The following is a 21,291-nucleotide window of genomic DNA, read 5'->3' on the forward strand; positions in this document are numbered from 1 at the left end:
AGATGGCCACCTGGACTCCCGTTAAGAAGACATGCTGTCAACCTCTAGATCCCTCACATGCCTGCACTTTTCGGCTTGCTGCTGCTGCAATCCACGCGTTTTAGATCTGCATAACTCCACCTCTTTTAGCACAGTACCCTCAACCCCCGGCTGTTCCCACCCGCCTCAACACCGTTGGAAGGGAGGAGAACCAATTAAGGCTGGGGGGGGGGGGGTGGAACGAGCAGCTGTCTACCCTTAGCAGGAGGGTTGCTGATTAATTACCTCTCCTGCTGCTGCTGCTGCTGGCTGTCCAGCAGCAGACTGAAGGTGGCTGCTGCTGTGCGCAGGTATATAAAGGCTCAGAGCCTATTATGACACGCGCAGCCAGCGTTCCATTGCCACATTCCGTCTACTGCAGGAGGGATACCTGGATGGCTGAATGTCACTGAGAAGCTCACAGAGACCGCCATAAGCAACAGTTTAAAAGAATGCCACAGACTAATCAACCAAACTTTTTGGGTTGGTTTCTCTTTTATAGTCTGCAGGCATTAAATGAAAGAAGTCAGTGTTCCAGCAGAGGGAGACAACGTTTCAGAAAAGGCATTGTAGCAAACCAAAAAAGAAATTTTAAGCGCAGCAGAGTAACCAGCTCACATACCTGTTAGCTCAGGTGAGTTTAAAAGGCTGCTGTTGATAACAAGGGCATTTGCTAAATAGATGGTGTGTGTGCAACAATATACTGAAAGGTCAATTATATTGTGCAGCTTATCTCACCACCTGTAGTTATTTAGGTGAAAGCTCCAAAATGCTTGCCTAATATGTCTGTTTATCCAAAAGGAAGTATAGAGGGAGAGCTAGATAGATAGCATTGCATTACATTACATTACATGGCAATGCAATGCACAGTTGCTGAAGTTGAACCAAAATGAGCTTGTCATCTGGCTTCTGCAACTTTTAACATGAAAAATCCAATGAGGAGAAGAAAAGCAAAGCCAAAGAGTCCATCCCAAAATCCGACAAACAAGCAAAATGAACAAAAAGCATTGAATTCAATTCTTTCTGATTTTAGAAACTGCATTAAAGAAGGGGTGCACCGGTCCTGGAGATACTGCAATACCAGGTCAATGCGTGGAGTGGACAGAGCAAGCTCTTTTTCCATCTCCCTGTTCTAAAAATCCATTTAATATATGGTCCCCAGATAGGGGACGTATCAGATATTAAACTGATAAGAACAGATACTACACTTGATCTTAGCCAAAAGGCCAAGAAGCGATAACCAGAATTGGTTTCCGACTACGGTGCCACCCAAGGATTCTGAAAAGTCCATTTGTGGAGATGGCCACCTGGACTCCCGTTAAGAAGACATGCTGTCAACCTCTAGATCCCTCACATGCCTGCACTTTTCGGCTTGCTGCTGCTGCAATCCACGCGTTTTAGATCTGCATAACTCCACCTCTTTTAGCACAGTACCCTCAACCCCCGGCTGTTCCCACCCGCCTCAACACCGTTGGAAGGGAGGAGAACCAATTAAGGCGGGGGGGGGGGGGGTGGAACGAGCAGCTGTCTACCCTTAGCAGGAGGGTTGCTGATTAATTACCTCTCCTGCTGCTGCTGCTGCTGGCTGTCCAGCAGCAGACTGAAGGTGGCTGCTGCTGTGCGCAGGTATATAAAGGCTCAGAGCCTATTATGACACGCGCAGCCAGCGTTCCATTGCCACATTCCGTCTACTGCAGGCGGGATACCTGGATGGCTGAATGTCACTGAGAAGCTCACAGAGACCGCCATAAGCAACAGTTTAAAAGAATGCCACAGACTAATCAACCAAACTTTTTGGGTTGGTTTCTCTTTTATAGTCTGCAGGCATTAAATGAAAGAAGTCAGTGTTCCAGCAGAGGGAGACAACGTTTCAGAAAAGGCATTGTAGCAAACCAAAAAAGAAATTTTAAGCGCAGCAGAGTAACCAGCTCACATACCTGTTAGCACAGGTGAGTTTAAAAGGCTGCTGTTGATAACAAGGGCATTTGCTAAATAGATGGTGTGTGTGCAACAATATACTGAAAGGTCAATTATATTGTGCAGCTTATCTCACCACCTGTAGTTATTTAGGTGAAAGCTCCAAAATGCTTGCCTAATATGTCTGTTTATCCAAAAGGAAGTATAGAGGGAGAGCTAGATAGATAGCATTGCATTACATTACATTACATGGCAATGCAATGCACAGTTGCTGAAGTTGAACCAAAATGAGCTTGTCATCTGGCTTCTGCAACTTTTAACATGAAAAATCCAATGAGGAGAAGAAAAGCAAAGCCAAAGAGTCCATCCCAAAATCCGACAAACAAGCAAAATGAACAAAAAGCATTGAATTCAATTCTTTCTGATTTTAGAAACTGCATTAAAGAAGGGGTGCACCGGTCCTGGAGATACTGCAATACCAGGTCAATGCGTGGAGTGGACAGAGCAAGCTCTTTTTCCATCTCCCTGTTCTAAAAATCCATTTAATATATGGTCCCCAGATAGGGGACGTATCAGATATTAAACTGATAAGAACAGATACTACACTTGATCTTAGCCAAAAGGCCGAGAAGCGATAACCAGAATTGGTTTCCGACTACGGTGCCACCCAAGGATTCTGAAAAGTCCATTTGTGGAGATGGCCACCTGGACTCCCGTTAAGAAGACATGCTGTCAACCTCTAGATCCCTCACATGCCTGCACTTTTCGGCTTGCTGCTGCTGCAATCCACGCGTTTTAGATCTGCATAACTCCACCTCTTTTAGCACAGTACCCTCAACCCCCGGCTGTTCCCACCCGCCTCAACACCGTTGGAAGGGAGGAGAACCAATTAAGGCGGGGGGGGGGGGTGGAACGAGCAGCTGTCTACCCTTAGCAGGAGGGTTGCTGATTAATTACCTCTCCTGCTGCTGCTGCTGCTGGCTGTCCAGCAGCAGACTGAAGGTGGCTGCTGCTGTGCGCAGGTATATAAAGGCTCAGAGCCTATTATGACACGCGCAGCCAGCGTTCCATTGCCACATTCCGTCTACTGCAGGCGGGATACCTGGATGGCTGAATGTCACTGAGAAGCTCACAGAGACCGCCATAAGCAACAGTTTAAAAGAATGCCACAGACTAATCAACCAAACTTTTTGGGTTGGTTTCTCTTTTATAGTCTGCAGGCATTAAATGAAAGAAGTCAGTGTTCCAGCAGAGGGAGACAACGTTTCAGAAAAGGCATTGTAGCAAACCAAAAAAGAAATTTTAAGCGCAGCAGAGTAACCAGCTCACATACCTGTTAGCTCAGGTGAGTTTAAAAGGCTGCTGTTGATAACAAGGGCATTTGCTAAATAGATGGTGTGTGTGCAACAATATACTGAAAGGTCAATTATATTGTGCAGCTTATCTCACCACCTGTAGTTATTTAGGTGAAAGCTCCAAAATGCTTGCCTAATATGTCTGTTTATCCAAAAGGAAGTATAGAGGGAGAGCTAGATAGATAGCATTGCATTACATTACATTACATGGCAATGCAATGCACAGTTGCTGAAGTTGAACCAAAATGAGCTTGTCATCTGGCTTCTGCAACTTTTAACATGAAAAATCCAATGAGGAGAAGAAAAGCAAAGCCAAAGAGTCCATCCCAAAATCCGACAAACAAGCAAAATGAACAAAAAGCATTGAATTCAATTCTTTCTGATTTTAGAAACTGCATTAAAGAAGGGGTGCACCGGTCCTGGAGATACTGCAATACCAGGTCAATGCGTGGAGTGGACAGAGCAAGCTCTTTTTCCATCTCCCTGTTCTAAAAATCCATTTAATATATGGTCCCCAGATAGGGGACGTATCAGATATTAAACTGATAAGAACAGATACTACACTTGATCTTAGCCAAAAGGCCAAGAAGCGATAACCAGAATTGGTTTCCGACTACGGTGCCACCCAAGGATTCTGAAAAGTCCATTTGTGGAGATGGCCACCTGGACTCCCATTAAGAAGACATGCTGTCAACCTCTAGATCCCTCACATGCCTGCACTTTTCGGCTTGCTGCTGCTGCAATCCACGCGTTTTAGATCTGCATAACTCCACCTCTTTTAGCACAGTACCCTCAACCCCCGGCTGTTCCCACCCGCCTCAACACCGTTGGAAGGGAGGAGAACCAATTAAGGCGGGGGGGGGGGGGTGGAACGAGCAGCTGTCTACCCTTAGCAGGAGGGTTGCTGATTAATTACCTCTCCTGCTGCTGCTGCTGCTGGCTGTCCAGCAGCAGACTGAAGGTGGCTGCTGCTGTGCGCAGGTATATAAAGGCTCAGAGCCTATTATGACACGCGCAGCCAGCGTTCCATTGCCACATTCCGTCTACTGCAGGCGGGATACCTGGATGGCTGAATGTCACTGAGAAGCTCACAGAGACCGCCATAAGCAACAGTTTAAAAGAATGCCACAGACTAATCAACCAAACTTTTTGGGTTGGTTTCTCTTTTATAGTCTGCAGGCATTAAATGAAAGAAGTCAGTGTTCCAGCAGAGGGAGACAACGTTTCAGAAAAGGCATTGTAGCAAACCAAAAAAGAAATTTTAAGCGCAGCAGAGTAACCAGCTCACATACCTGTTAGCTCAGGTGAGTTTAAAAGGCTGCTGTTGATAACAAGGGCATTTGCTAAATAGATGGTGTGTGTGCAACAATATACTGAAAGGTCAATTATATTGTGCAGCTTATCTCACCACCTGTAGTTATTTAGGTGAAAGCTCCAAAATGCTTGCCTAATATGTCTGTTTATCCAAAAGGAAGTATAGAGGGAGAGCTAGATAGATAGCATTGCATTACATTACATTACATGGCAATGCAATGCACAGTTGCTGAAGTTGAACCAAAATGAGCTTGTCATCTGGCTTCTGCAACTTTTAACATGAAAAATCCAATGAGGAGAAGAAAAGCAAAGCCAAAGAGTCCATCCCAAAATCCGACAAACAAGCAAAATGAACAAAAAGCATTGAATTCAATTCTTTCTGATTTTAGAAACTGCATTAAAGAAGGGGTGCACCGGTCCTGGAGATACTGCAATACCAGGTCAATGCGTGGAGTGGACAGAGCAAGCTCTTTTTCCATCTCCCTGTTCTAAAAATCCATTTAATATATGGTCCCCAGATAGGGGACGTATCAGATATTAAACTGATAAGAACAGATACTACACTTGATCTTAGCCAAAAGGCCGAGAAGCGATAACCAGAATTGGTTTCCGACTACGGTGCCACCCAAGGATTCTGAAAAGTCCATTTGTGGAGATGGCCACCTGGACTCCCGTTAAGAAGACATGCTGTCAACCTCTAGATCCCTCACATGCCTGCACTTTTCGGCTTGCTGCTGCTGCAATCCACGCGTTTTAGATCTGCATAACTCCACCTCTTTTAGCACAGTACCCTCAACCCCCGGCTGTTCCCACCCGCCTCAACACCGTTGGAAGGGAGGAGAACCAATTAAGGCGGGGGGGGGGGGGGTGGAACGAGCAGCTGTCTACCCTTAGCAGGAGGGTTGCTGATTAATTACCTCTCCTGCTGCTGCTGCTGCTGGCTGTCCAGCAGCAGACTGAAGGTGGCTGCTGCTGTGCGCAGGTATATAAAGGCTCAGAGCCTATTATGACACGCGCAGCCAGCGTTCCATTGCCACATTCCGTCTACTGCAGGCGGGATACCTGGATGGCTGAATGTCACTGAGAAGCTCACAGAGACCGCCATAAGCAACAGTTTAAAAGAATGCCACAGACTAATCAACCAAACTTTTTGGGTTGGTTTCTCTTTTATAGTCTGCAGGCATTAAATGAAAGAAGTCAGTGTTCCAGCAGAGGGAGACAACGTTTCAGAAAAGGCATTGTAGCAAACCAAAAAAGAAATTTTAAGCGCAGCAGAGTAACCAGCTCACATACCTGTTAGCTCAGGTGAGTTTAAAAGGCTGCTGTTGATAACAAGGGCATTTGCTAAATAGATGGTGTGTGTGCAACAATATACTGAAAGGTCAATTATATTGTGCAGCTTATCTCACCACCTGTAGTTATTTAGGTGAAAGCTCCAAAATGCTTGCCTAATATGTCTGTTTATCCAAAAGGAAGTATAGAGGGAGAGCTAGATAGATAGCATTGCATTACATTACATTACATGGCAATGCAATGCACAGTTGCTGAAGTTGAACCAAAATGAGCTTGTCATCTGGCTTCTGCAACTTTTAACATGAAAAATCCAATGAGGAGAAGAAAAGCAAAGCCAAAGAGTCCATCCCAAAATCCGACAAACAAGCAAAATGAACAAAAAGCATTGAATTCAATTCTTTCTGATTTTAGAAACTGCATTAAAGAAGGGGTGCACCGGTCCTGGAGATACTGCAATACCAGGTCAATGCGTGGAGTGGACAGAGCAAGCTCTTTTTCCATCTCCCTGTTCTAAAAATCCATTTAATATATGGTCCCCAGATAGGGGACGTATCAGATATTAAACTGATAAGAACAGATACTACACTTGATCTTAGCCAAAAGGCCGAGAAGCGATAACCAGAATTGGTTTCCGACTACGGTGCCACCCAAGGATTCTGAAAAGTCCATTTGTGGAGATGGCCACCTGGACTCCCGTTAAGAAGACATGCTGTCAACCTCTAGATCCCTCACATGCCTGCACTTTTCGGCTTGCTGCTGCTGCAATCCACGCGTTTTAGATCTGCATAACTCCACCTCTTTTAGCACAGTACCCTCAACCCCCGGCTGTTCCCACCCGCCTCAACACCGTTGGAAGGGAGGAGAACCAATTAAGGCGGGGGGGGGGGTGGAACGAGCAGCTGTCTACCCTTAGCAGGAGGGTTGCTGATTAATTACCTCTCCTGCTGCTGCTGCTGCTGGCTGTCCAGCAGCACACTGAAGGTGGCTGCTGCTGTGCGCAGGTATATAAAGGCTCAGAGCCTATTATGACACGCGCAGCCAGCGTTCCATTGCCACATTCCGTCTACTGCAGGCGGGATACCTGGATGGCTGAATGTCACTGAGAAGCTCACAGAGACCGCCATAAGCAACAGTTTAAAAGAATGCCACAGACTAATCAACCAAACTTTTTGGGTTGGTTTCTCTTTTATAGTCTGCAGGCATTAAATGAAAGAAGTCAGTGTTCCAGCAGAGGGAGACAACGTTTCAGAAAAGGCATTGTAGCAAACCAAAAAAGAAATTTTAAGCGCAGCAGAGTAACCAGCTCACATACCTGTTAGCTCAGGTGAGTTTAAAAGGCTGCTGTTGATAACAAGGGCATTTGCTAAATAGATGGTGTGTGTGCAACAATATACTGAAAGGTCAATTATATTGTGCAGCTTATCTCACCACCTGTAGTTATTTAGGTGAAAGCTCCAAAATGCTTGCCTAATATGTCTGTTTATCCAAAAGGAAGTATAGAGGGAGAGCTAGATAGATAGCATTGCATTACATTACATTACATGGCAATGCAATGCACAGTTGCTGAAGTTGAACCAAAATGAGCTTGTCATCTGGCTTCTGCAACTTTTAACACGAAAAATCCAATGAGGAGAAGAAAAGCAAAGCCAAAGAGTCCATCCCAAAATCCGACAAACAAGCAAAATGAACAAAAAGCATTGAATTCAATTCTTTCTGATTTTAGAAACTGCATTAAAGAAGGGGTGCACCGGTCCTGGAGATACTGCAATACCAGGTCAATGCGTGGAGTGGACAGAGCAAGCTCTTTTTCCATCTCCCTGTTCTAAAAATCCATTTAATATATGGTCCCCAGATAGGGGACGCATCAGATATTAAACTGATAAGAACAGATACTACACTTGATCTTAGCCAAAAGGCCGAGAAGCGATAACCAGAATTGGTTTCCGACTACGGTGCCACCCAAGGATTCTGAAAAGTCCATTTGTGGAGATGGCCACCTGGACTCCCGTTAAGAAGACATGCTGTCAACCTCTAGATCCCTCACATGCCTGCACTTTTCGGCTTGCTGCTGCTGCAATCCACGCGTTTTAGATCTGCATAACTCCACCTCTTTTAGCACAGTACCCTCAACCCCCGGCTGTTCCCACCCGCCTCAACACCGTTGGAAGGGAGGAGAACCAATTAAGACGGGGGGGGGGGGTGGAACGAGCAGCTGTCTACCCTTAGCAGGAGGGTTGCTGATTAATTACCTCTCCTGCTGCTGCTGGCTGTCCAGCAGCAGACTGAAGGTGGCTGCTGCTGTGCGCAGGTATATAAAGGCTCAGAGCCTATTATGACACGCGCAGCCAGCGTTCCATTGCCACATTCCGTCTACTGCAGGAGGGATACCTGGATGGCTGAATGTCACTGAGAAGCTCACAGAGACCGCCATAAGCAACAGTTTAAAAGAATGCCACAGACTAATCAACCAAACTTTTTGGGTTGGTTTCTCTTTTATAGTCTGCAGGCATTAAATGAAAGAAGTCAGTGTTCCAGCAGAGGGAGACAACGTTTCAGAAAAGGCATTGTAGCAAACCAAAAAAGAAATTTTAAGCGCAGCAGAGTAACCAGCTCACATACCTGTTAGCTCAGGTGAGTTTAAAAGGCTGCTGTTGATAACAAGGGCATTTGCTAAATAGATGGTGTGTGTGCAACAATATACTGAAAGGTCAATTATATTGTGCAGCTTATCTCACCACCTGTAGTTATTTAGGTGAAAGCTCCAAAATGCTTGCCTAATATGTCTGTTTATCCAAAAGGAAGTATAGAGGGAGAGCTAGATAGATAGCATTGCATTACATTACATTACATGGCAATGCAATGCACAGTTGCTGAAGTTGAACCAAAATGAGCTTGTCATCTGGCTTCTGCAACTTTTAACATGAAAAATCCAATGAGGAGAAGAAAAGCAAAGCCAAAGAGTCCATCCCAAAATCCGACAAACAAGCAAAATGAACAAAAAGCATTGAATTCAATTCTTTCTGATTTTAGAAACTGCATTAAAGAAGGGGTGCACCGGTCCTGGAGATACTGCAATACCAGGTCAATGCGTGGAGTGGACAGAGCAAGCTCTTTTTCCATCTCCCTGTTCTAAAAATCCATTTAATATATGGTCCCCAGATAGGGGACGTATCAGATATTAAACTGATAAGAACAGATACTACACTTGATCTTAGCCAAAAGGCCAAGAAGCGATAACCAGAATTGGTTTCCGACTACGGTGCCACCCAAGGATTCTGAAAAGTCCATTTGTGGAGATGGCCACCTGGACTCCCGTTAAGAAGACATGCTGTCAACCTCTGGATCCCTCACATGCCTGCACTTTTCGGCTTGCTGCTGCTGCAATCCACGCGTTTTAGATCTGCATAACTCCACCTCTTTTAGCACAGTACCCTCAACCCCCGGCTGTTCCCAGCCGCCTCAACACCGTTGGAAGGGAGGAGAACCAATTAAGGCGGGGGGGGGGGGGTGGAACGAGCAGCTGTCTACCCTTAGCAGGAGGGTTGCTGATTAATTACCTCTCCTGCTGCTGCTGCTGCTGGCTGTCCAGCAGCAGACTGAAGGTGGCTGCTGCTGTGCGCAGGTATATAAAGGCTCAGAGCCTATTATGACACGCGCAGCCAGCGTTCCATTGCCACATTCCGTCTACTGCAGGCGGGATACCTGGATGGCTGAATGTCACTGAGAAGCTCACAGAGACCGCCATAAGCAACAGTTTAAAAGAATGCCACAGACTAATCAACCAAACTTTTTGGGTTGGTTTCTCTTTTATAGTCTGCAGGCATTAAATGAAAGAAGTCAGTGTTCCAGCAGAGGGAGACAACGTTTCAGAAAAGGCATTGTAGCAAACCAAAAAAGAAATTTTAAGCGCAGCAGAGTAACCAGCTCACATACCTGTTAGCTCAGGTGAGTTTAAAAGGCTGCTGTTGATAACAAGGGCATTTGCTAAATAGATGGTGTGTGTGCAACAATATACTGAAAGGTCAATTATATTGTGCAGCTTATCTCACCACCTGTAGTTATTTAGGTGAAAGCTCCAAAATGCTTGCCTAATATGTCTGTTTATCCAAAAGGAAGTATAGAGGGAGAGCTAGATAGATAGCATTGCATTACATTACATTACATGGCAATGCAATGCACAGTTGCTGAAGTTGAACCAAAATGAGCTTGTCATCTGGCTTCTGCAACTTTTAACATGAAAAATCCAATGAGGAGAGGAAAAGCAAAGCCAAAGAGTCCATCCCAAAATCCGACAAACAAGCAAAATGAACAAAAAGCATTGAATTCAATTCTTTCTGATTTTAGAAACTGCATTAAAGAAGGGGTGCACCGGTCCTGGAGATACTGCAATACCAGGTCAATGCGTGGAGTGGACAGAGCAAGCTCTTTTTCCATCTCCCTGTTCTAAAAATCCATTTAATATATGGTCCCCAGATAGGGGACGTATCAGATATTAAACTGATAAGAACAGATACTACACTTGATCTTAGCCAAAAGGCCGAGAAGCGATAACCAGAATTGGTTTCCGACTACGGTGCCACCCAAGGATTCTGAAAAGTCCATTTGTGGAGATGGCCACCTGGACTCCCGTTAAGAAGACATGCTGTCAACCTCTAGATCCCTCACATGCCTGCACTTTTCGGCTTGCTGCTGCTGCAATCCACGCGTTTTAGATCTGCATAACTCCACCTCTTTTAGCACAGTACCCTCAACCCCCGGCTGTTCCCACCCGCCTCAACACCGTTGGAAGGGAGGAGAACCAATTAAGGCGGGGGGGGGGGGGTGGAACGAGCAGCTGTCTACCCTTAGCAGGAGGGTTGCTGATTAATTACCTCTCCTGCTGCTGCTGCTGCTGGCTGTCCAGCAGCAGACTGAAGGTGGCTGCTGCTGTGCGCAGGTATATAAAGGCTCAGAGCCTATTATGACACGCGCAGCCAGCGTTCCATTGCCGCATTCCGTCTACTGCAGGAGGGATACCTGGATGGCTGAATGTCACTGAGAAGCTCACAGAGACCGCCATAAGCAACAGTTTAAAAGAATGCCACAGACTAATCAACCAAACTTTTTGGGTTGGTTTCTCTTTTATAGTCTGCAGGCATTAAATGAAAGAAGTCAGTGTTCCAGCAGAGGGAGACAACGTTTCAGAAAAGGCATTGTAGCAAACCAAAAAAGAAATTTTAAGCGCAGCAGAGTAACCAGCTCACATACCTGTTAGCTCAGGTGAGTTTAAAAGGCTGCTGTTGATAACAAGGGCATTTGCTAAATAGATGGTGTGTGTGCAACAATATACTGAAAGGTCAATTATATTGTGCAGCTTATCTCACCACCTGTAGTTATTTAGGTGAAAGCTCCAAAATGCTTGCCTAATATGTCTGTTTATCCAAAAGGAAGTATAGAGGGAGAGCTAGATAGATAGCATTGCATTACATTACATTACATGGCAATGCAATGCACAGTTGCTGAAGTTGAACCAAAATGAGCTTGTCATCTGGCTTCTGCAACTTTTAACATGAAAAATCCAATGAGGAGAAGAAAAGCAAAGCCAAAGAGTCCATCCCAAAATCCGACAAACAAGCAAAATGAACAAAAAGCATTGAATTCAATTCTTTCTGATTTTAGAAACTGCATTAAAGAAGGGGTGCACCGGTCCTGGAGATACTGCAATACCAGGTCAATGCGTGGAGTGGACAGAGCAAGCTCTTTTTCCATCTCCCTGTTCTAAAAATCCATTTAATATATGGTCCCCAGATAGGGGACGTATCAGATATTAAACTGATAAGAACAGATACTACACTTGATCTTAGCCAAAAGGCCAAGAAGCGATAACCAGAATTGGTTTCCGACTACGGTGCCACCCAAGGATTCTGAAAAGTCCATTTGTGGAGATGGCCACCTGGACTCCCGTTAAGAAGACATGCTGTCAACCTCTAGATCCCTCACATGCCTGCACTTTTCGGCTTGCTGCTGCTGCAATCCACGCGTTTTAGATCTGCATAACTCCACCTCTTTTAGCACAGTACCCTCAACCCCCGGCTCTTCCCACCCGCCTCAACACCGTTGGAAGGGAGGAGAACCAATTAAGGCGGGGGGGGGGGGGGTGGAACGAGCAGCTGTCTACCCTTAGCAGGAGGGTTGCTGATTAATTACCTCTCCTGCTGCTGCTGCTGCTGGCTGTCCAGCAGCAGACTGAAGGTGGCTGCTGCTGTGCGCAGGTATATAAAGGCTCAGAGCCTATTATGACACGCGCAGCCAGCGTTCCATTGCCACATTCCGTCTACTGCAGGCGGGATACCTGGATGGCTGAATGTCACTGAGAAGCTCACAGAGACCGCCATAAGCAACAGTTTAAAAGAATGCCACAGACTAATCAACCAAACTTTTTGGGTTGGTTTCTCTTTTATAGTCTGCAGGCATTAAATGAAAGAAGTCAGTGTTCCAGCAGAGGGAGACAACGTTTCAGAAAAGGCATTGTAGCAAACCAAAAAAGAAATTTTAAGCGCAGCAGAGTAACCAGCTCACATACCTGTTAGCTCAGGTGAGTTTAAAAGGCTGCTGTTGATAACAAGGGCATTTGCTAAATAGATGGTGTGTGTGCAACAATATACTGAAAGGTCAATTATATTGTGCAGCTTATCTCACCACCTGTAGTTATTTAGGTGAAAGCTCCAAAATGCTTGCCTAATATGTCTGTTTATCCAAAAGGAAGTATAGAGGGAGAGCTAGATAGATAGCATTGCATTACATTACATTACATGGCAATGCAATGCACAGTTGCTGAAGTTGAACCAAAATGAGCTTGTCATCTGGCTTCTGCAACTTTTAACATGAAAAATCCAATGAGGAGAAGAAAAGCAAAGCCAAAGAGTCCATCCCAAAATCCGACAAACAAGCAAAATGAACAAAAAGCATTGAATTCAATTCTTTCTGATTTTAGAAACTGCATTAAAGAAGGGGTGCACCGGTCCTGGAGATACTGCAATACCAGGTCAATGCGTGGAGTGGACAGAGCAAGCTCTTTTTCCATCTCCCTGTTCTAAAAATCCATTTAATATATGGTCCCCAGATAGGGGACGTATCAGATATTAAACTGATAAGAACAGATACTACACTTGATCTTAGCCAAAAGGCCGAGAAGCGATAACCAGAATTGGTTTCCGACTACGGTGCCACCCAAGGATTCTGAAAAGTCCATTTGTGGAGATGGCCACCTGGACTCCCGTTAAGAAGACATGCTGTCAACCTCTAGATCCCTCACATGCCTGCACTTTTCGGCTTGCTGCTGCTGCAATCCACGCGTTTTAGATCTGCATAACTCCACCTCTTTTAGCACAGTACCCTCAACCCCCGGCTGTTCCCACCCGCCTCAACACCGTTGGAAGGGAGGAGAACCAATTAAGGCGGGGGGGGGGGGGTGGAACGAGCAGCTGTCTACCCTTAGCAGGAGGGTTGCTGATTAATTACCTCTCCTGCTGCTGCTGCTGCTGGCTGTCCAGCAGCAGACTGAAGGTGGCTGCTGCTGTGCGCAGGTATATAAAGGCTCAGAGCCTATTATGACACGCGCAGCCAGCGTTCCATTGCCGCATTCCGTCTACTGCAGGAGGGATACCTGGATGGCTGAATGTCACTGAGAAGCTCACAGAGACCGCCATAAGCAACAGTTTAAAAGAATGCCACAGACTAATCAACCAAACTTTTTGGGTTGGTTTCTCTTTTATAGTCTGCAGGCATTAAATGAAAGAAGTCAGTGTTCCAGCAGAGGGAGACAACGTTTCAGAAAAGGCATTGTAGCAAACCAAAAAAGAAATTTTAAGCGCAGCAGAGTAACCAGCTCACATACCTGTTAGCTCAGGTGAGTTTAAAAGGCTGCTGTTGATAACAAGGGCATTTGCTAAATAGATGGTGTGTGTGCAACAATATACTGAAAGGTCAATTATATTGTGCAGCTTATCTCACCACCTGTAGTTATTTAGGTGAAAGCTCCAAAATGCTTGCCTAATATGTCTGTTTATCCAAAAGGAAGTATAGAGGGAGAGCTAGATAGATAGCATTGCATTACATTACATTACATGGCAATGCAATGCACAGTTGCTGAAGTTGAACCAAAATGAGCTTGTCATCTGGCTTCTGCAACTTTTAACATGAAAAATCCAATGAGGAGAAGAAAAGCAAAGCCAAAGAGTCCATCCCAAAATCCGACAAACAAGCAAAATGAACAAAAAGCATTGAATTCAATTCTTTCTTATTTTAGAAACTGCATTAAAGAAGGGGTGCACCGGTCCTGGAGATACTGCAATACCAGGTCAATGCGTGGAGTGGACAGAGCAAGCTCTTTTTCCATCTCCCTGTTCTAAAAATCCATTTAATATATGGTCCCCAGATAGGGGACGTATCAGATATTAAACTGATAAGAACAGATACTACACTTGATCTTAGCCAAAAGGCCAAGAAGCGATAACCAGAATTGGTTTCCGACTACGGTGCCACCCAAGGATTCTGAAAAGTCCATTTGTGGAGATGGCCACCTGGACTCCCGTTAAGAAGACATGCTGTCAACCTCTAGATCCCTCACATGCCTGCACTTTTCGGCTTGCTGCTGCTGCAATCCACGCGTTTTAGATCTGCATAACTCCACCTCTTTTAGCACAGTACCCTCAACCCCCGGCTCTTCCCACCCGCCTCAACACCGTTGGAAGGGAGGAGAACCAATTAAGGCGGGGGGGGGGGGTGGAACGAGCAGCTGTCTACCCTTAGCAGGAGGGTTGCTGATTAATTACCTCTCCTGCTGCTGCTGCTGCTGGCTGTCCAGCAGCAGACTGAAGGTGGCTGCTGCTGTGCGCAGGTATATAAAGGCTCAGAGCCTATTATGACACGCGCAGCCAGCGTTCCATTGCCACATTCCGTCTACTGCAGGCGGGATACCTGGATGGCTGAATGTCACTGAGAAGCTCACAGAGACCGCCATAAGCAACAGTTTAAAAGAATGCCACAGACTAATCAACCAAACTTTTTGGGTTGGTTTCTCTTTTATAGTCTGCAGGCATTAAATGAAAGAAGTCAGTGTTCCAGCAGAGGGAGACAACGTTTCAGAAAAGGCATTGTAGCAAACCAAAAAAGAAATTTTAAGCGCAGCAGAGTAACCAGCTCACATACCTGTTAGCTCAGGTGAGTTTAAAAGGCTGCTGTTGATAACAAGGGCATTTGCTAAATAGATGGTGTGTGTGCAACAATATACTGAAAGGTCAATTATATTGTGCAGCTTATCTCACCACCTGTAGTTATTTAGGTGAAAGCTCCAAAATGCTTGCCTAATATGTCTGTTTATCCAAAAGGAAGTATAGAGGGAGAGCTAGATAGATAGCATTGCATTACATTACATTACATGGCAATGCAATGCACAGTTGCTGAAGTTGAACCAAAATGAGCTTGTCATCTGGCTTCTGCAACTTTTAACATGAAAAATCCAATGAGGAGAAGAAAAGCAAAGCCAAAGAGTCCATCCCAAAATCCGACAAACAAGCAAAATGAACAAAAAGCATTGAATTCAATTCTTTCTGATTTTAGAAACTGCATTAAAGAAGGGGTGCACCGGTCCTGGAGATACTGCAATACCAGGTCAATGCATGGAGTGGACAGAGCAAGCTCTTTTTCCATCTCCCTGTTCTAAAAATCCATTTAATATATGGTCCCCAGATAGGGGACGTATCAGATATTAAACTGATAAGAACAGATACTACACTTGATCTTAGCCAAAAGGCCGAGAAGCGATAACCAGAATTGGTTTCCGACTACGGTGCCACCCAAGGATTCTGAAAAGTCCATTTGTGGAGATGGCCACCTGGACTCCCGTTAAGAAGACATGCTGTCAACCTCTAGATCCCTCACATGCCTGCACTTTTCGGCTTGCTGCTGCTGCAATCCACGCGTTTTAGATCTGCATAACTCCACCTCTTTTAGCACAGTACCCTCAACCCCCGGCTGTTCCCACCCGCCTCAACACCGTTGGAAGGGAGGAGAACCAATTAAGGCGGGGGGGGGGTGGAACGAGCAGCTGTCTACCCTTAGCAGGAGGGTTGCTGATTAATTACCTCTCCTGATGCTGCTGCTGCTGCTGGCTGTCCAGCAGCAGACTGAAGGTGGCTGCTGCTGTGCGCAGGTATATAAAGGCTCAGAGCCTATTATGACACGCGCAGCCAGCGTTCCATTGCCACATTCCGTCTACTGCAGGCGGGATACCTGGATGGCTGAATGTCACTGAGAAGCTCACAGAGACCGCCATAAGCAACAGTTTAAAAGAATGCCACAGACTAATCAACCAAACTTTTTGGGTTGGTTTCTCTTTTATAGTCTGCAGGCATTAAATGAAAGAAGTCAGTGTTCCAGCAGAGGGAGACAACGTTTCAGAAAAGGCATTGTAGCAAACCAAAAAAGAAATTTTAAGCGCAGCAGAGTAACCAGCTCACATACCTGTTAGCTCAGGTGAGTTTAAAAGGCTGCTGTTGATAACAAGGGCATTTGCTAAATAGATGGTGTGTGTGCAACAATATACTGAAAGGTCAATTATATTGTGCAGCTTATCTCACCACCTGTAGTTATTTAGGTGAAAGCTCCAAAATGCTTGCCTAATATGTCTGTTTATCCAAAAGGAAGTATAGAGGGAGAGCTAGATAGATAGCATTGCATTACATTACATTACATGGCAATGCAATGCACAGTTGCTGAAGTTGAACCAAAATGAGCTTGTCATCTGGCTTCTGCAACTTTTAACATGAAAAATCCAATGAGGAGAAGAAAAGCAAAGCCAAAGAGTCCATCCCAAAATCCGACAAACAAGCAAAATGAACAAAAAGCATTGAATTCAATTCTTTCTGATTTTAGAAACTGCATTAAAGAAGGGGTGCACCGGTCCTGGAGATACTGCAATACCAGGTCAATGCGTGGAGTGGACAGAGCAAGCTCTTTTTCCATCTCCCTGTTCTAAAAATCCATTTAATATATGGTCCCCAGATAGGGGACGTATCAGATATTAAACTGATAAGAACAGATACTACACTTGATCTTAGCCAAAAGGCCGAGAAGCGATAACCAGAATTGGTTTCCGACTACGGTGCCACCCAAGGATTCTGAAAAGTCCATTTGTGGAGATGGCCACCTGGACTCCCGTTAAGAAGACATGCTGTCAACCTCTAGATCCCTCACATGCCTGCACTTTTCGGCTTGCTGCTGCTGCAATCCACGCGTTTTAGATCTGCATAACTCCACCTCTTTTAGCACAGTACCCTCAACCCCCGGCTGTTCCCACCCGCCTCAACACCGTTGGAAGGGAGGAGAACCAATTAAGGCGGGGGGGGGGGGGGTGGAACGAGCAGCTGTCTACCCTTAGCAGGAGGGTTGCTGATTAATTACCTCTCCTGCTGCTGCTGCTGCTGGCTGTCCAGCAGCAGACTGAAGGTGGCTGCTGCTGTGCGCAGGTATATAAAGGCTCAGAGCCTATTATGACACGCGCAGCCAGCGTTCCATTGCCACATTCCGTCTACTGCAGGCGGGATACCTGGATGGCTGAATGTCACTGAGAAGCTCACAGAGACCGCCATAAGCAACAGTTTAAAAGAATGCCACAGACTAATCAACCAAACTTTTTGGGTTGGTTTCTCTTTTATAGTCTGCAGGCATTAAATGAAAGAAGTCAGTGTTCCAGCAGAGGGAGACAACGTTTCAGAAAAGGCATTGTAGCAAACCAAAAAAGAAATTTTAAGCGCAGCAGAGTAACCAGCTCACATACCTGTTAGCTCAGGTGAGTTTAAAAGGCTGCTGTTGATAACAAGGGCATTTGCTAAATAGATGGTGTGTGTGCAACAATATACTGAAAGGTCAATTATATTGTGCAGCTTATCTCACCACCTGTAGTTATTTAGGTGAAAGCTCCAAAATGCTTGCCTAATATGTCTGTTTATCCAAAAGGAAGTATAGAGGGAGAGCTAGATAGATAGCATTGCATTACATTACATTACATGGCAATGCAATGCACAGTTGCTGAAGTTGAACCAAAATGAGCTTGTCATCTGGCTTCTGCAACTTTTAACATGAAAAATCCAATGAGGAGAAGAAAAGCAAAGCCAAAGAGTCCATCCCAAAATCCGACAAACAAGCAAAATGAACAAAAAGCATTGAATTCAATTCTTTCTGATTTTAGAAACTGCATTAAAGAAGGGGTGCACCGGTCCTGGAGATACTGCAATACCAGGTCAATGCGTGGAGTGGACAAAGCAAGCTCTTTTTCCATCTCCCTGTTCTAAAAATCCATTTAATATATGGTCCCCAGATAGGGGACGTATCAGATATTAAACTGATAAGAACAGATACTACACTTGATCTTAGCCAAAAGGCCGAGAAGCGATAACCAGAATTGGTTTCTGACTACGGTGCCACCCAAGGATTCTGAAAAGTCCATTTGTGGAGATGGCCACCTGGACTCCCGTTAAGAAGACATGCTGTCAACCTCTAGATCCCTCACATGCCTGCACTTTTCGGCATGCTGCTGCTGCAATCCACGCGTTTTAGATCTGCATAACTCCACCTCTTTTAGCACAGTACCCTCAACCCCCGGCTGTTCCCACCCGCCTCAACACCGTTGGAAGGGAGGAGAACCAATTAAGGCGGGGGGGGGGGTGGAACGAGCAGCTGTCTACCCTTAGCAGGAGGGTTGCTGATTAATTACCTCTCCTGCTGCTGCTGCTGCTGGCTGTCCAGCAGCAGACTGAAGGTGGCTGCTGCTGTGCGCAGGTATATAAAGGCTCAGAGCCTATTATGACACGCGCAGCCAGCGTTCCATTGCCACATTCCGTCTACTGCAGGCGGGATACCTGGATGGCTGAATGTCACTGAGAAGCTCACAGAGACCGCCATAAGCAACAGTTTAAAAGAATGCCACAGACTAATCAACCAAACTTTTTGGGTTGGTTTCTCTTTTATAGTCTGCAGGCATTAAATGAAAGAAGTCAGTGTTCCAGCAGAGGGAGACAACGTTTCAGAAAAGGCATTGTAGCAAACCAAAAAAGAAATTTTAAGCGCAGCAGAGTAACCAGCTCACATACCTGTTAGCTCAGGTGAGTTTAAAAGGCTGCTGTTGATAACAAGGGCATTTGCTAAATAGATGGTGTGTGTGCAACAATATACTGAAAGGTCAATTATATTGTGCAGCTTATCTCACCACCTGTAGTTATTTAGGTGAAAGCTCCAAAATGCTTGCCTAATATGTCTGTTTATCCAAAAGGAAGTATAGAGGGAGAGCTAGATAGATAGCATTGCATTACATTACATTACATGGCAATGCAATGCACAGTTGCCGAAGTTGAACCAAAATGAGCTTGTCATCTGGCTTCTGCAACTTTTAACATGAAAAATCCAATGAGGAGAAGAAAAGCAAAGCCAAAGAGTCCATCCCAAAATCCGACAAACAAGCAAAATGAACAAAAAGCATTGAATTCAATTCTTTCTGATTTTAGAAACTGCATTAAAGAAGGGGTGCACCGGTCCTGGAGATACTGCAATACCAGGTCAATGCGTGGAGTGGACAGAGCAAGCTCTTTTTCCATCTCCCTGTTCTAAAAATCCATTTAATATATGGTCCCCAGATAGGGGACGTATCAGATATTAAACTGATAAGAACAGATACTACACTTGATCTTAGCCAAAAGGCCGAGAAGCGATAACCAGAATTGGTTTCTGACTACGGTGCCACCCAAGGATTCTGAAAAGTCCATTTGTGGAGATGGCCACCTGGACTCCCGTTAAGAAGACATGCTGTCAACCTCTAGATCCCTCACATGCCTGCACTTTTCGGCATGCTGCTGCTGCAATCCACGCGTTTTAGATCTGCATAACTCCACCTCTTTTAGCACAGTACCCTCAACCCCCGGCTGTTCCCACCCGCCTCAACACCGTTGGAAGGGAGGAGAACCAATTAAGGCGGGGGGGGGGTGGAACGAGCAGCTGTCTACCCTTAGCAGGAGGGTTGCTGATTAATTACCTCTCCTGCTGCTGCTGCTGCTGGCTGTCCAGCAGCAGACTGAAGGTGGCTGCTGCTGTGCGCAGGTATATAAAGGCTCAGAGCCTATTATGACACGCGCAGCCAGCGTTCCATTGCCACATTCCGTCTACTGCAGGCGGGATACCTGGATGGCTGAATGTCACTGAGAAGCTCACAGAGACCGCCATAAGCAACAGTTTAAAAGAATGCCACAGACTAATCAACCAAACTTTTTGGGTTGGTTTCTCTTTTATAGTCTGCAGGCATTAAATGAAAGAAGTCAGTGTTCCAGCAGAGGGAGACAACGTTTCAGAAAAGGCATTGTAGCAAACCAAAAAAGAAATTTTAAGCGCAGCAGAGTAACCAGCTCACATACCTGTTAGCTCAGGTGAGTTTAAAAGGCTGCTGTTGATAACAAGGGCATTTGCTAAATAGATGGTGTGTGTGCAACAATATACTGAAAGGTCAATTATATTGTGCAGCTTATCTCACCACCTGTAGTTATTTAGGTGAAAGCTCCAAAATGCTTGCCTAATATGTCTGTTTATCCAAAAGGAAGTATAGAGGGAGAGCTAGATAGATAGCATTGCATTACATTACATTACATGGCAATGCAATGCACAGTTGCTGAAGTTGAACCAAAATGAGCTTGTCATCTGGCTTCTGCAACTTTTAACATGAAAAATCCAATGAGGAGAAGAAAAGCAAAGCCAAAGAGTCCATCCCAAAATCCGACAAACAAGCAAAATGAACAAAAAGCATTGAATTCAATTCTTTCTGATTTTAGAAACTGCATTAAAGAAGGGGTGCACCGGTCCTGGAGATACTGCAATACCAGGTCAATGCGTGGAGTGGACAGAGCAAGCTCTTTTTCCATCTCCCTGTTCTAAAAATCCATTTAATATATGGTCCCCAGATAGGGGACGTATCAGATATTAAACTGATAAGAACAGATACTACACTTGATCTTAGCCAAAAGGCCGAGAAGCGATAACCAGAATTGGTTTCCGACTACGGTGCCACCCAAGGATTCTGAAAAGTCCATTTGTGGAGATGGCCACCTGGACTCCCGTTAAGAAGACATGCTGTCAACCTCTAGATCCCTCACATGCCTGCACTTTTCGGCATGCTGCTGCTGCAATCCACGCGTTTTAGATCTGCATAACTCCACCTCTTTTAGCACAGTACCCTCAACCCCCGGCTGTTCCCACCCGCCTCAACACCGTTGGAAGGGAGGAGAACCAATTAAGGCGGGGGGGGGGGTGGAACGAGCAGCTGTCTACCCTTAGCAGGAGGGTTGCTGATTAATTACCTCTCCTGCTGCTGCTG

General features: G+C 45.3%; 16 non-coding genes across 16 annotated transcripts; all 16 read right to left on the reverse strand.

Moving 5' to 3' along the window:
• Positions 1-1,065: 1,065 nt before the first annotated feature.
• LOC141191211 (U2 spliceosomal RNA) lies at positions 1,066-1,256 on the reverse strand. Its single transcript, XR_012265210.1, has one exon. It is a non-coding gene; the product is annotated as a U2 spliceosomal RNA (small nuclear RNA).
• Positions 1,257-2,380: 1,124 nt separating this feature from the next.
• On the reverse strand, positions 2,381-2,571 carry LOC141190993 (U2 spliceosomal RNA). The gene has a single exon (XR_012264999.1). It is a non-coding gene; the product is annotated as a U2 spliceosomal RNA (small nuclear RNA).
• A 1,122-nt stretch (positions 2,572-3,693) lies between these two features.
• LOC141191212 (U2 spliceosomal RNA) lies at positions 3,694-3,884 on the reverse strand. The gene has a single exon (XR_012265211.1). It is a non-coding gene; the product is annotated as a U2 spliceosomal RNA (small nuclear RNA).
• Positions 3,885-5,007: 1,123 nt separating this feature from the next.
• Positions 5,008-5,198, reverse strand: LOC141190994 (U2 spliceosomal RNA). Its single transcript, XR_012265000.1, has one exon. It is a non-coding gene; the product is annotated as a U2 spliceosomal RNA (small nuclear RNA).
• A 1,124-nt stretch (positions 5,199-6,322) lies between these two features.
• Positions 6,323-6,513, reverse strand: LOC141190995 (U2 spliceosomal RNA). Its single transcript, XR_012265001.1, has one exon. It is a non-coding gene; the product is annotated as a U2 spliceosomal RNA (small nuclear RNA).
• A 1,121-nt stretch (positions 6,514-7,634) lies between these two features.
• LOC141184722 (U2 spliceosomal RNA) lies at positions 7,635-7,825 on the reverse strand. Its single transcript, XR_012259450.1, has one exon. It is a non-coding gene; the product is annotated as a U2 spliceosomal RNA (small nuclear RNA).
• A 1,116-nt stretch (positions 7,826-8,941) lies between these two features.
• LOC141191213 (U2 spliceosomal RNA) lies at positions 8,942-9,132 on the reverse strand. The gene has a single exon (XR_012265212.1). It is a non-coding gene; the product is annotated as a U2 spliceosomal RNA (small nuclear RNA).
• A 1,123-nt stretch (positions 9,133-10,255) lies between these two features.
• Positions 10,256-10,446, reverse strand: LOC141190996 (U2 spliceosomal RNA). The gene has a single exon (XR_012265002.1). It is a non-coding gene; the product is annotated as a U2 spliceosomal RNA (small nuclear RNA).
• Positions 10,447-11,569: 1,123 nt separating this feature from the next.
• Positions 11,570-11,760, reverse strand: LOC141191214 (U2 spliceosomal RNA). Its single transcript, XR_012265213.1, has one exon. It is a non-coding gene; the product is annotated as a U2 spliceosomal RNA (small nuclear RNA).
• A 1,124-nt stretch (positions 11,761-12,884) lies between these two features.
• LOC141190998 (U2 spliceosomal RNA) lies at positions 12,885-13,075 on the reverse strand. The gene has a single exon (XR_012265004.1). It is a non-coding gene; the product is annotated as a U2 spliceosomal RNA (small nuclear RNA).
• Positions 13,076-14,198: 1,123 nt separating this feature from the next.
• Positions 14,199-14,389, reverse strand: LOC141191216 (U2 spliceosomal RNA). Its single transcript, XR_012265215.1, has one exon. It is a non-coding gene; the product is annotated as a U2 spliceosomal RNA (small nuclear RNA).
• Positions 14,390-15,511: 1,122 nt separating this feature from the next.
• Positions 15,512-15,702, reverse strand: LOC141191326 (U2 spliceosomal RNA). Its single transcript, XR_012265323.1, has one exon. It is a non-coding gene; the product is annotated as a U2 spliceosomal RNA (small nuclear RNA).
• A 1,123-nt stretch (positions 15,703-16,825) lies between these two features.
• Positions 16,826-17,016, reverse strand: LOC141190999 (U2 spliceosomal RNA). Its single transcript, XR_012265005.1, has one exon. It is a non-coding gene; the product is annotated as a U2 spliceosomal RNA (small nuclear RNA).
• Positions 17,017-18,140: 1,124 nt separating this feature from the next.
• Positions 18,141-18,331, reverse strand: LOC141184444 (U2 spliceosomal RNA). The gene has a single exon (XR_012259198.1). It is a non-coding gene; the product is annotated as a U2 spliceosomal RNA (small nuclear RNA).
• A 1,121-nt stretch (positions 18,332-19,452) lies between these two features.
• LOC141191000 (U2 spliceosomal RNA) lies at positions 19,453-19,643 on the reverse strand. The gene has a single exon (XR_012265006.1). It is a non-coding gene; the product is annotated as a U2 spliceosomal RNA (small nuclear RNA).
• Positions 19,644-20,763: 1,120 nt separating this feature from the next.
• Positions 20,764-20,954, reverse strand: LOC141191001 (U2 spliceosomal RNA). The gene has a single exon (XR_012265007.1). It is a non-coding gene; the product is annotated as a U2 spliceosomal RNA (small nuclear RNA).
• Positions 20,955-21,291: the final 337 nt, after the last annotated feature.

This window comes from Phyllobates terribilis, unplaced genomic scaffold, assembly GCF_046119375.1.
Source record: "Phyllobates terribilis strain yellow unplaced genomic scaffold, ASM4611937v1 Scaffold_40__1_contigs__length_11209783, whole genome shotgun sequence".
In the NCBI taxonomy this organism is placed as follows: domain Eukaryota; kingdom Metazoa; phylum Chordata; class Amphibia; order Anura; family Dendrobatidae; genus Phyllobates; species Phyllobates terribilis.